Raw genomic sequence first — 15,020 nt, 5'->3', positions numbered from 1 at the left:
GGATTAGAATTTGAAACAGATTGTAGACCGTTAAGAATTTATGCTATTCAAGTTGAATCAGAGCTGATTTTGAGAATTAAAGCAGCTCATAAAGTTGATCAGAATGTACAGAATTCGATATCGATGGTCACAGCAGGGCATCGATCCGAATATCAGGTTCGTGACAGTGTGTTATATGTGAATAATAGTCTTTTTGTCTCCACGATACATTGGTCCTTATGAGATTCTTGAAAAGATAGGAGATCGTGCCTATCGACTCGCCTTACCGCCTTCTCTATCTGGAATACATGATGTCTTTCATGTATCTTTATTGCGGAAATATCGTCCTGATGCATCTCATATTATTCAGCCAGACGAGGCCGAACTGGATGAGACACTGAGTTACTTCGAGAAGCCGACTCAGATTCTTGATCGTAAAGAAAAGCAGCTCAGAATGATGACTATTCCGCTTGTGAAAGTTCAGTGGAGTTGTCATGGCATTGAAGAAGCTACCTGGGAGACAGAATCAGATATGAGACAGAAATTCCCAGAGTTATTTCACTGATGTGAGTTTTCGTATTTAGCTTCTATTCTCCATTCGTTATTGTATCTGATTTGATATCTGATTTGATTGCCTGTGATTTCGGGGACGAAATAAGATTTTAGGGCGGGAGAAATGTAATGCCCGAGAATTTTGTTATTGTAATCTGAAATGATTTGTTGATAATTGATGTGATTATAGACGGAAAGGATCGGACCGGGGAAGACAGAAAGAATACTTGAATTATGTGCGAGGAATGAGGCTCGCGCATATGCGCAACCAAGCCGAGCGCATATTGGCGGAGTAGGCAGAGAACTCTGCGCATATGCGCGACATGACACGTGCATATGCGCGAGATTGGCAGAGAACCTCGCGCATATGCGCCGGGAGATGGCGCGCATATGCGCGAGCTGCCGAGAAGACAAGTGCCGAGACAGAATGTCTCGCGCATATGTGCCGAGGAGAGTCGTGCATATGCGCGAGACGTGTTGTGCATATTGAAAGCCACCTAGCCTTGGACATGCAAGATATATATATAATTGTACTCATTCCTTGAATTAGCAAGAAGAAAGAACGAGCATCCTCCCGAGAAGGCTTCAAGTCATTTGAAATTGAGATTTGTGATTTACGGAAACTGTGTTCCTATAGACAAGAGCTTCAACTGGAAGTAAGTTTTCTTATGTTTAGATATGAGTTGAAAATCTGATATGAGAGAAATCATGATATGACTGTTATTATCTGTTCTTGAGATTATTATCGTTGTATAATCGAAACCGGATCGAAGAACGGATACCGTATGAAACTGTTATCATTTTCAGAATTGAATTGATTGAGATTATACAGATTTGATATCAGATTTGTGTTGTTATCGATTATGAATTGTTGAGATTGATATTTGATTGATATTGTATTGCTGTGTATATTGAGATTGTGCATTTATGTCGTTGAAACAGAATTAGATTGAGTTCTGATTATATCCAGTATTGATTGGGTTCTATATTGATATTATATTCCTCGACATTGTCATTGCCAGATTGAGTATTGATAGGCTTCGAATTCGAGACTTCGACTTCGTCAGATCGACAAGAGAAAGGTATAAACAATGTCGATCCAGGAAGATACGACTCGAGTTAGATTTGACTTGAGTTTCCCTAAATCACATACTTGGTTGTTATTGTTTTACTACCTTGTATTACTTGAATGTATATGCTTATTCTATTGACTTATAGAATAGCAGAGAAAAGAAGATAGATATTGAGAACGAGTCATTGGCAGAGGTGCCAAGTCTTGGGCAGAGGTGCCAAGACATTGGATGTTTGGTCTATATTGATGTTGCGTAGGAGCAGATCGGCTTCTATTGCGGAGATTCGATATATTGTGCCAACGTCCGGGAACTGGGATCCCTAGATTAGAGATGAGTCGAGTCTGAGATTATGAGTCCAGATTTTATTTACCGTTTTATATCGATTCATGTTTTTCAGATTTGATACATGTTATTGATATCTGTTTCATGCTTTTATATCTGTATATATGATTGCATGTATACATTGTTTATACTGGGATTACATTCTCACCGGAGTTATCCGGCTATTGTTGTGTTTGTATGTGTGCATAACAACAGGTGGGACAGGATTAGGGTCACGAAGAGGATGAGAGATTCAAGATTAGCGTGGAGATCCGGATTTAAGAGTAGATTGGTTTTCAGTACTTGATGTAGTTGTTGAACCTTAGTTTGATATGAATGTATGATGTACAATACTTGTACTTTATATTTGATGTTTATATCAGATTGATTATCTTATGTTCCGCACTTATGTATTAAAAAAAATATTTTAGACCCAGATTAATTAATTGATCCTAATGAGGATTAAGAAGACGAATTAGGTTCGGGTCCCCACAACTGCCCAGCGGGACGAGAATGAGTTAGGCCCATCTTTGCTAGACCAATTCATTGAACCTGGCCATACGCCCATATTACTTGTTCCTATCTGAGGGAGGGCAGAAGAATTCAACAAAAATATGTTGCACAAAAAAAAAAGAGAAACAATGGAGATGTAAAGTGTGGGGGAGCCAAGTAAAGGAATGAAATTCTATTCCTAGGCTAAAAGAATGAAGATGTATGGAGTTGAAGGAAATCAGACGCAAAGTCTGGATGTGCAAAAATATTACACCAATGTACCTCCCTCATTATCCGTTCCAGCCTAGTCGACACACCCCTACCCTGCACTGATTCTTGCATATCGAGTCCTAATTATCTATGCTACGAATCGGTAACCTAGTGAAGAGGGATGTGAGAAAGGGATGTTACATTGACGTGTTGATTGAAGTCTCTGACGACGTTGAAAATTTAACTGTGGAAATGCATGAGGCTTGAGCCAACATTGCGCACACACACGTTTTTTTTTTTTAAAAAAAAAATTCCATAAAAGATTGTAATGTTGAAGCTCTATAGTGAAATTTGGAACTAGTGTCTTGTGTTAATAGATTGGTAGATAAAAAACTTCTCGATGTTGTTCTATCTTGCAACCTATTTCGCCCTCGAGGTTAGTATGGGGGGTTGATAGAGGTAATATTTTTACGCGTTTCAATGCATTGTGTGAGTCGTAGTTTGCATCATTCTGGGTTATATGGAGTCTGCATTCTGTCTATTTCTTCCTATTTTATTGCATTTGATCACCGCTTCACTGAAGTTATGTTAATGTGCAGAAAAATGGAGAAAAATCAACTGAAAGAGAAGACTGGGGACAGAAGATGTCGCGCTTGACCGCCCCAGCACGAGTGCAGCAAATAAAACGAGTGCCAATCAGGACTCCTCGCGCTAGGGCAGTCAAACTTCGTCGCCCCAGCGCGAGAGGCTGCGGACGAAACCGTATGTATAGAAGATCGCGCGCTGGGGCGACAAAACTTGACCGCCCCAGCGCGAATCAAAAAAGGAAAATTTCCTATTTGGATTTTATTCAACTTGGAAGGTGGAATGCTAAAGAAGGAAGAACCCTAGACACGAAAATGATCATTCATTCAGCAGCCAAGGAATCTAGAGAACGAGACAAGCTTCGAGGAATTGCTTGGAGTTGAAGATTCGAAGATTTTCGGGCACAATTCTTCGCAGATCTCGTCTTGTCTAGTATTTCTTATTTAGTATTTATCGTTTAAACATTGTGTTGTTTATTTTTACTATGAATTCGAGTAGCTAAACTACAATATTTGTTAGAATTTAAGGGGATCCTACCCTAAAACTGATTTAGTTAATTCGTATTTCAATTGTTGATTTGTTCTTGAGTATACTACTGTTTTTATTACAATTATTAAAGCATAGCTAAATTTAATAATAGTCTCATATCGTGAGTGAGTTCGAGAGAATAGCTTGTGATAGGATCGAGTAGTATAGTCCATGGATCTACAATTTACATAGAAATATTAAATTGGATACATGTCGATAGTTATAGTCCTAAGGGTCGAAAACTAGGGGATTTCATAGATCGATATGCTATTCACTCTTGATAAATAATTAAAGACATTTAATTACTTTACTGAGTAGAATTAGTTTGACATAGATTGAGAAGGCGTGTTCAATTGAATAGGAAATCATATCGGAAGCATAAATCACTGTCGAACGAATTAATTAATTAACGATAGGTAGGTGAACTGAAATTCCCAACAAATTCATTTCTCATTGAAATTTAATTAATTGGTCTAGATTCTATATCTCATTATTTAATTCTTGAGTTTTATCTTTGAGTTTTATTTAATTTTAGTAGTCATAAACAACTATCCAAATTTCGTTGCTAAAGATTTGATAACTGGAAATAATAATTGCAAAATACAGTCTCCAGTGGAACGATACTCGTACTCGCGTACATTATACTATTACTTGACATCGTGCACTTGCGATTAATTTTCGAGCATACAAAATCATATTTTTATTAAGGATTCCACAGTGCAAGTTTTGCTCGATCAAGCAACGTCGGTGTCGACCAACCCCATCCTGGGGCGTGACACCAAAAGGTTTATTACGGAGTAAAGCATTTTTTTTCTTCAATATAAATTACCAAGTCAAAGGAATATAATTAGCTGTGATATTGGACAAATCGGATTCCTCGTATTTTTTTTGTTTTGGATGTTAACACAGAATGATCCAAGTCAACTTCCCAATTATATTCTAATCCAACTTGTTCTCATTGAAGTATTTTCGTATATTAGCATGCCATTTTAATAGAACCAGAATATAATGTAATTGACAAGATTGAATCAATCTGAAACGTGTAAAAATAAAATAAAAATTAAAGTGTCTAAAACATTTAAGTCTCTAATTATTAATTAACGATTAATTCCCTGGTAAACAATTTTTATTATTATTATTTATTTATTTATTTCGATAGACACAATTATTGGTAATAAAAATATCGACAGTTGACTAAATTGTATGGGGCACAGTGACCTCCACATAACATGGCAATTCAATGTAACGTGCTTGCCGCCAGTCAGTCTACCCTGCGTACAAATATGAAATTAACGAGTTTACTTTGAAAGAGTTGACTCTTCGAAAACTATTGGCTCTGAATTTCCCAGAAACTGAAAATGTATCCTCCATATTATATTCCACTAATTCAATCCAGAAGAGAACATATATTTGATCGAATCGGTCGTTAATTGCTGTAATAAACACAACCATGTCGTTGGAATCCATTTTCTTCCATCTTTTATTATGCCTCCCACTGGCTCTAGCAAGAACGGATTCAAGATTTATCGCACAAGGTGACACAATCACCAAGCCTAATTGCCAAAGAAGCTGTGGGAACGTAACAGTTCCTTACCCGTTTGGAGTTGGCCTTGAAACCGGCTGTTCTTTTGGCCCACGGTTCAATGTTAACTGCAACACTTCATTCGATCCTCCAAGGCCCTTTATAAACAGAGGAAACATGGAGATTTTAGACATCACGGATGGCACGATGAGCGTCAAGAACTGGGTCAGCCGAAAATGCTACGTCCCTAATGGACTTGTGAATTACACCATGTCCATCAATGTGACAGGGAGCCCTTTCACCTTTTCTGATTCGAATAGGTTCACGATCGTGGGGTGTGATGATTTCGCACTGATAGAAGGATCAGAACCTCGCAATTTCAGCAGCGGATGTGTCTCGATGTGCTCCAGTCCCAAGGATGTCATCGAAGGGGAATGTAGTGGAATCGGATGCTGCCAAACTGAGATTCCGAGGGGTTTACAGTACATTGAAACAAGATTGATTACTATCTATAGTCATAAAAATGTTTCGTCATTTAGCCCTTGTGGATATGCCTTTCTTGGAGATTCCGACAGGTTTAGATTCAGCGCAGCAAACCTTGACGACTTGAGTTTCTGGGAAAGAGTCACAGACGAAGTTCCGGTGATTCTTGACTGGGGCATTGGGTACTCTCAAAACTGCAGTGAAGCTCAGAGGTCTGATGATTATGCCTGCCATCAGAATAGTTATTGCGTTGATTTGGCGAATATTGGTCGTCAAGGATATCGATGCAACTGTTCGAAAGGATTTGAGGGGAATCCATATCTTAGTTCAGGCTGCACAGGTAAAATATTCTCTCTTAGTATCTCTAACATTTAAAGGTCTCCCCGAGCTGTCTACAAATGAACTGATGAATTACATGTAATTTTCATTGGCAGATGTAAATGAATGCGCAAGTAATCCATGCGACGCTCATGCGACTTGTATCAACACTCTCGGCAGTTATATTTGCTCTTGCGCGAAGGGATACGTTAATGATGGAAAAGGCGATGGACGCAGATGCATTGCAAGAACTCTGAGTTTCCAGTTCTCAAGTTTGCATTAGGTACTCATTTTTTATTCTCCATATTTTTTTCCACAGAATCTTCAATCAAATCTCCAATCGTTTTGCCAGTTTTTTTATTTCGAATTCGAAAGTAGGAATTTATTCAAAAGATGCATTATTTCAAATATGTTGACAACTATATTGGATCGTTTCATCAACGAGGCAAAACAACTCACCTTTGCTTGATCTTTCTCAATTTGAACCCAGGCATGAGTTTCGGCTTCTTAGGCTTAATAATTGCTGCGACTTGGCTATACTTCGGTATCAAAGGCAGGAAGCTAATGAAACTAAGGGAGAAATTCTTCCAGCAGAATGGCGGATTGCTGTTGAAACAGCAGCTTTCTTCAAACGAGGTTAGCATGAAATCGACCAAGATCTTTACTGCTCAAGAACTCGAAAAGGCGACCAACAATTATGCAGAAGACAGAATCCTAGGCCGGGGAGGCTATGGCACAGTCTACAAAGGAATCTTAACAGATCCACAACAAATCGTGGCTATCAAAAAGTCTCGGGTAATGGATCAGAACCAGATCGAACAGTTCATAAACGAGGTGATTATCTTGACCGAAGTCAACCATCGAAACGTGGTGAAACTTTTGGGTTGTTGTTTGGAGACAGAGGTCCCTTTATTAGTATACGAATATGTCTCAAACGGGACTTTGTTTCATCACATCCATAACAGCGGGGGGATGCCTTGGTTCTCTTGGGATAATCGTCTGAGAATAGCCATTGAGTCTGCTAGTGCATTGTCCTATCTTCATTCTTCAGCAGCAATGCCGGTAATCCATAGAGATGTAAAGTCGCCAAACATACTCTTAGACGAATACTACAACGCAAAGATATCAGATTTTGGGGCTTCAAGGTTAGTTCCCATCGATCAAACACAAGTGAGTACTCTAGTCCAAGGGACATTGGGATACTTAGACCCTGAGTACTTCCACACAGGCCAGTTAACTGACAAAAGTGACGTCTACAGCTTTGGAGTCGTTCTTGCGGAGCTAATGACAGGGAGAAAGCCACTCTCCAACACTAAAACAGATGATGAAAAGAGCCTGTCCACGTTTTTCTTGATGTCCTTAAAAACCAACCGCTTGTTCCAAATCTTGGATCCCCGAGTACGTAGGGAAGGGAGTTTAGAGCAACTCCAGGCCGTTGCAGAGCTCATAAAGAGATGCCTAAAGCTACACAGTGAGGATAGGCCGACGATGAGAGAAGTGGTGATGGAACTGGAAGGTTTCCGGAAGTTTTCGAACCATCCATGGATTCAGCAAGAGGTAGAGGAAGAAGTTGTGGGATTGATGAACGAGGAAGAAGCAACAGACTTGTACACTGTGACCATAAGTCCGGAGCCTAGCACTGGGCCTTACACAATGCAGCATACGGGGACTTCCCCTTTGATCCAAGCAATAAGCAGCCCACGCTGATTAGTTTTCATCAATTTTGTGGTGAGAACTTTTGTAATTTATGTCTCCCATGTGTGTGTATTGCGCTCTTTATGCACTTCCCATTTCTGAAACATATTAATGAAATTACCCTTCAGTGTTGGAGAAACAATATTTGCTTCATATGTTTAAATCAAACTAATGTCTTTTTGCATGGGTTAAGTGTTTACACTGTTGGATCTCGGTTTTCTACACGCCCAAACGCAGCGGAAGTTTAAAAATTTTATTTTATTTTGACAATCAAAATATGTTTGGACGTTCGTATGATTTTAACTTAAACATACATAGGGCGTTTAAAAGTTATATCTTTTGTGAATAAATCACATGGCACCAACTGATCCGGTATGACGGATCTAGCTCTTGATGAATCCCTACGAACTTTCTTCAAAAGACTCCTTTCTTCTAATCAGGTCCACGACCAGAAGATTTATTCCTCTTTCAAATAGCACTAGAATATTTGAAAGAAGTTTTTACGTTGAGATCAAAATATTGAGAGAGGACTCAAAATTATTTTTCTTGAAAAAGTGGCCAAAATATTATGGAGGAATTTTTGTGTGCCTCTCGTGAATCCCCATTGAATTGGTGGAGGCTAGGTCAATATATATTTATTTCCTTAAACACAATAATCTTGACCTAAATTCCATAATTAACCTTAATGGGCTCGATTAATTAATTGGGCTAGTTCACACTAGTTTAATCCATTAATCAAGGCCCATTAATAACTTTAATTATTTAATATGTTGGACTTGTACTCCTACAAGCCCATTAAACATATTATCCACCATATTTAATTTATTAATTAATCAACTCAACTCTTGAGCTTAATAAATTAAATACATTATAAATTCAACATTTGAATTTATTATTTAAATTATAAATTCAACTACTTGAATTCCTATCACATCCAAAATTTAATATTTAATAAACCCAACATTTGAGTTTAATAAAGTTAAATTCTCAAATTTTATAAATTCAACTCCTTGAATTTATTATCTCCAAATTTCATAAATTCAACTCTTGAATTTACTATCTTATAAATTCAACTCCTTGAATTTATTTTCTCAAAATTTAATTATCATAAATTCAACTACTTGAATTTACTATAAATTCAACTCTTTGAATTTATTCTCTCAACGGGAACAAACGATCCAGTGCTTGTGTGACCATCAATGGTTCAGGGATACAGCTAGCCGTGGGTTCACAACTCATTGTGATTCAGGACAAAATTCTTTATTCGGGCTTACCCTAGTTAGCCTCATTCTTTTCATCAACACCTTGATTAAGAATGTCAGAACTCATTTCTGATTGCACCCATCGGATCATGGTAAGACCGTCTAGTAGCATCGCCCTATGATCCCCTAGGTATCACTGATAGTGCCTGCAAGAATCAGTCGATTATGATTAACGTACAGTACGGTCCCTTCATCTCATATATCCCAATCGAATCTGCAACCATTGGTTCATCGAGGGTTGCATAATAATTCGATAACTATGTGATAACTATAATAGTGGCATCGCATGTACTATTGGAGAACTCCTTCTCCAACGTACATCTCATACTCTGGCCACAGAATTCCATGCACTATTATTACATTAGATCACATAGGATATCCACACCCGTAGGTGAGCGGTGAATCCCCGACTACAATGCACTGGCTCCTATATGTGTCGCAACTGTACCCAACCTCGCCACCTGATGACTCTCCTGGAGCCGGTAAACGAGTCAAAGCACAGCTCTAGCATATAGAGCCGCAGTGTTGTCCCGGGTCGTAAGGACTAATGGTGTACAATCATAACCACGGACTTATCCTCTCGATGAATGATAACCACTTGGAAAGTCCGAGGGAGGGTTGTTCGGTATAATCATCATATGACTACCCATCTGCATGTTTGGACATCTCCATGCCCTTACCAAGAAACGCAGTACACAACATCACATATGCTAGTCTCGAGCTCAAGCGGCCTTTATCCCTGTTTTAGGCGGCTGAATCGACTAGGAAGGAATTTAGAATATGCAGTGTTTACAAATGAGTTTCAACATCGAATTATGATTCATTTGTATTAAAGCATAATCAAGGACTTTATCTATGTTGTTTGCATGGGTATACAGATAAAGTATAACAAGACCATAAAAAGTTAAATTATATTAAAATAAAGATTGTTTATTACAACTGAGTCAATAAAATCCCTAGTCAACCGTTGGCTTGCAGGGCATCTACTCTAACATACACAACAATGTAAATATTTTGTTATTTTCAAATTAATTATTTTTCTATATTTTTTTATTAAAAATAATATATTTATTTAAAAATTTTAAATTAAAAATAAAAATAAAAATATAATTGAAACATTTAAAAAATAAGGCTATATAAGAAAATTAAAAAAATTATAATTAAAGTGTAATTATAATTTTAAATAAAATTTTACCGAATCAATTAAAAGTTATATAATATAACAACTTTAATTAATAGGTCAACCCAATTAAAAAATTATCTGGTCAAAGATTGATCGGAACTTTATTAATTGGGTCAAATTGAAACTTGGGTGGGCTATTCACGACTTCACGTACGTTATCGCGGCTTAACTCTTTTGAGAATTGCAATACAGGGAATTCTTTGTTTGCTCATATGATTCTGAATTTTTAATTCGATTTCCAGTTTTTTTTTTTTTTTTGGGATTTTCGTATGGATTTAGGGTCTTATGTGATAGGATCGATTTGAGGATAATCGTTGAGCTACAATAACATAGTTATTGAAATATTGAACACCGATGAATTAAATCGAGTTAAGTTTTCAAAACCAATCGAAAGACAGTTCAAAATAATCTTTCGTAAAAATCTATTAAATATTTTGAAAAAATTTTCAAAAATATGCAATTTGAATGTGTAAAATTGTTTTGATTGGAGCATTTTATCAAACATTTTGTATGTAATATTTTGGTATTTGAAGAATATATAAAATTTTTCGACAATGCATCTTAAAAAACAATAGCAATAATTAAATACAATAAATAAATAGACACATATTTGTTTATGGATGTTCGGAGATTAAGAACTCCGATCCTATGTCATCCCTTCTTCCACCTAAGAAGGATCTACTAGAAAACTTTGATTTATGCGACTACTTGTATAAACCTATTTCAACTTAAGACTTATCGATTGCCTAATTGAAACTCCTAATACACTTGATTGCAAGCTGAAATCTCACAATCATCATAATGTTAAATGTCTATTATGCCAATACTACAAACACAATCTTTAATGTCATTGTCTGAAGACCAATTCAACTAAACTTTGAAGCTCAACTTTCATGTATGTATGTGAGTGATTGTGTGTAAAATTATTTTTTATAGTGTATGTATATATCAAATGTATCATCATAATTGGGCTCGCTCTCATTCTAGCTAATTTCTTCTTATAAGCTATCATGCTTTGAATCCCCTTGCAAAACTTGTATTTAATCTTTAATATGTTTTATACATAGACTCCAATATTGATATATATGTTAGACACAAGAAAATGACTGCTTGGAAGGTTGTGTACGGATTCTAACACTGCGACAGTCAAATTCGCGTTTCTGGCCATTTTCTGAAACTGAGCTGTTATCAGATCAAGCTGGGCTGATCTGGTTGTCTAATCTGGTATGTTATGAGCTTGAGCTGTTGGCTTGATCTAAGCTGTTCCAAGTGAGCTATTGTCAAGTTAGTACAAGTCGAGTTGGTGGATTTGCTTTGTTGTAGCTCTTGATTTTTCGATTTTGGGGTAAAGTAAAAAACATGAAAATTGTAGGATCTTTCTCTTAGAGTTCTATGGAATCAAGAATTACTCAATTCCAAGTTCATATGAGAAAGATGTGCTTGACAGATCAGGCTATTAGTAATCTGAAACTTGTTCTTCATTTTAATGCAGAACTAACAATTTCATCGTGATTTATCAGCTTCCTCTACCCCAATTAAGACTTTGACTCATGAAAATGGTTTGTTTATCGATATCTTAGCTTTATAATTCATATTGAATCATTCTATTTGAATAAGTGAGTCGAACGATATGACAAAAATACAAGAACTGTATCATTCAAGTTGATTGTTGTTTCTGTTTCCATCAGCTCAATCTTGCAATTAATATTTTGCCTAGATAAATTTATTCAGTGTTTTTGGTGTATTGTCATTTGCACCATTGAGTTGTAGGATATCATCTAAATATTGCAGCTCATTAGATTTTCAGTTTGGTTGATTTCGAGTTTCAGCTTCCAACTTTATATATCAACTTAACACTTTGAGTAAATATGTTAGAAATTCAATAAAAAGTTTTGTTATAATTAAAATCAAGATTGCTTGTGTTTTTTCAACCCACTGTTTTTTATCGGAACTCTTCTTTGTTCGGAGAATCTGCAAACAAAATTGATTCGTAAGTTCTGTTTCCAATTTTGAACCGAAATCAAAAAGTTATTTGGTTTCAGATTTTGAAAGATAGTTTCATAAAACTGTGGTTGGGTCTAGCCCCAGGAGAGGCTTCGCATCAAAAGATCTTCCAAGTTCGTTGTTCTTTGACCAAAGATTCGCAATTCCTTGTGAAGCCTCCCACATTTTTCTTTGATGAAGCAGCGTAAACTCCTCTATTAATCTGGTATTGTTGTTTCAACTGGGCCATTTTTTTACAACTTTTGTCTTGAGCCTTTTCGATCGGATTGAATGTGAAAACTAAAGAAATCTTGAATCCAAAAAAGAAATTTCCGGGAAAAAAGCTCTCAAATGAAAGGAGATGGATCCTTGGAGATATAATACAGGTTGAATCAAATCTTTTTATAGTGAGTTTAGTTGACTGAGTTTGGAAAATGGGGGGAGTCAACTAGGTCATGTTAAAAAACTGAGCGATATGCATGGCTGATCTTCTCTTTTCCTTTCTATTTTTGTTTTCAGTGAATGATGCGCTCGAAACGAATGCTAAAATTTTTATTTCTTTCTAGCTTTCTTTTAATTTTTTGTGGGTGAAATTTATCAAGAACCCATATTGGAGGTTTTTACCATCAGGTTTAAACAATTTTGGTTGATTTTGGTAAATGAAGATACCAACCTTGTGCATTTTTGGAAAGGATGTCTATGTTATGTTTTTGTGAGGCCCGGGGCCGAAGAGGGCGGGGGGTGATCGCCGGTGCCATCAGTTGCACGGACAATGAGCGGCTCCTGGCAGGCTTCTAGGTGAAGGGAACATGAATGAACCGACCCACACGGGAATGAGAGGGATTCCGAGACTGTTCAATGTAATGGACTATACAGTTGAAGAGGGCTTAAAAGATTTGATTTGTACTACTCATATCACGAAGGTGCATCTTTTTTTCGGTAGCTCATCACATAAGAACTCAAAAGTTAAGCGTGCTTGACTTGGGGCAATTTTGGGATGGGTGACCCCCTGGGAAGGGTGCGTGTGAGTGAGGACATAAGCACGCTGGAAAGACTCGTCTTGATACAGTGAGGACATTCGTCGAATTTGGGGCGTTAAAGTTGGTATCAAAGCCGACCTCTCTTAGTACGGTGTGGTTCGGGGACGAACCAAGCGGAAGCTGGTGGGCATGTGAGGCCCGGGGCCGAAGAGGGCGGGGGGTGATCGCCGATGCCATCAGTTGCACGGACAATGAGCGGCTCCTGGCAGGCTTCTAGGTGGAGGGAACATGAATGAACCAACCCACACGGGAATGAAAGGGATTCCGAGACTGTTCAATGTAAATGGGCTGTACAGTTGAAGAGGTCTTAAAAGATTTGATTTGTACTACTCATATCACGAATGTGCATCTTCTTTTCGGTAGCTCATCACATAAGAACTCAAAAGTTAAACGTGCTTGACTTGGGACAATTTTGGGATGGGTGACCTCTTGGGAAGTTTCCTAGGGTGCGTGTGAGTGAGGACATAAGCACGCTGGAAAGACTCGTCTTGATACAATGAGGACATTCGTCGAATCTGAGGCATTACAGTTTTAGAATATAAGGTGACTCACAAGTTGGTTAATTGTTAGTAAAACACCAAGCATAAAACTTTTCTAATGGTTAATGGCCATAACCGTAATTCAGTTAGTTAAAGGCTTGGAGTAGGGGTTCAGTTGGACAGCTGACAGAGGCTTGGGAAAGATCAACAGGTAGTTATCTCTTGTTGACAAGGATATATAGCTTGGTTAAAGGCACAAGAGAGGGATCGTAACTTCACAAAAAGAAACCACAAAAGAGTGCACTGATAGGGAGGAAAGATTGAGAGCATTTGAGTAAGAAGAGATCAATTGTGATTCATTTTTTGACTATTGTTTGTGCACCTGTAAACTTGATTATGAAGTCCATCAATAAAAGAGTTTTGCTTGTTCTTCCGTGGATGTAGGCGTTTTCATTCGCCGAACCACGTAATTGATTGTGTAACGTCTCCTCGTTTTAAAATGCGGAATATATATTTTTTTAAAACTTTCAATTTAAAAATAACATTTAAATAAATCGCATGTATACAACCCTACTTAGAAACATCATTTAAAAATTATCACAAGTAATTACCAATAAAATAAGACGGAGTAAAGACGAGTAAAATCATGACATCAACTGTAAAATAAAACTGCGTGTAAAATCATCGTATCCTCTCCAAAAACAAAAATCATAATGTGCGAAAAAATCATAGGTCATCGGATCGTGTCGCCCATCAGGTCCGCTGACTTAAAGTCCAGCACCTCCAGTCTCCTCGACATCGAACTCACCTGTATCACACACGCCTAGTGAGTCTAAAGACTCAACACACCTGAACCAGTAATAACATATACATAGCACACAACAGTGAAAAATATCATACTCAACATATATTTCATGAACTTAAAAGCATAACGTAAACGTGTCGTGTAAAATCATATCGTATTAAAGCATGTCATCATATTCGTAAACGTGTACATTTCCTTTTTAATTGAATTCAGTTCATTAGTTGTGATTTTCGTATCAGCTCTATCGTATCAGCTCTATTCGATGGATCCATCTATAAACCGTGGTATCCGGCGGCAGGGGACATCAGTGACAGCATTACCTGCCCACTGAGCTCGTGCCTCAGCTCATCATATCTAATGTCAACGTATACATATACATCGTTAGTTACAACCAAATTTCATCCTTCAAAAATAACATCATATTCACCACTTAATAAAAACATGCATATACGTAACATTTTTCTTAAAACCAAGCATGCGACGTATTTATCATAATTGCGTAAAAATAAT

The 15,020-nt window shown here is 37.3% G+C and overlaps 1 long non-coding RNA gene and 1 pseudogene across 1 annotated transcript in view; one reads left to right on the top strand and one right to left on the bottom strand.

The window, feature by feature from the left end:
* The first annotated feature begins 5,066 nt into the window (after nucleotides 1-5,066).
* On the top strand, nucleotides 5,067-7,900 carry LOC142505903 (wall-associated receptor kinase 2-like; annotated as a pseudogene).
* Nucleotides 7,901-14,279: 6,379 nt separating this feature from the next.
* LOC142504805 (uncharacterized) overlaps nucleotides 14,280-15,020 on the bottom strand; it is a 29,708-nt gene continuing 28,967 nt past the window's right edge. Inside the window, exon 4 of the long non-coding RNA XR_012804350.1 lies at nucleotides 14,280-14,513. This is a non-coding gene — a long non-coding RNA (uncharacterized LOC142504805). The remainder of the gene's footprint in view (nucleotides 14,514-15,020) is intronic.

Source organism: Primulina tabacum, chromosome 10, assembly GCF_025594145.1.
Source record: "Primulina tabacum isolate GXHZ01 chromosome 10, ASM2559414v2, whole genome shotgun sequence".
NCBI classification, from domain to species: Eukaryota; Viridiplantae; Streptophyta; class Magnoliopsida; order Lamiales; family Gesneriaceae; genus Primulina; species Primulina tabacum.
This window is presented reverse-complemented; position numbering and strand designations above follow the sequence as displayed.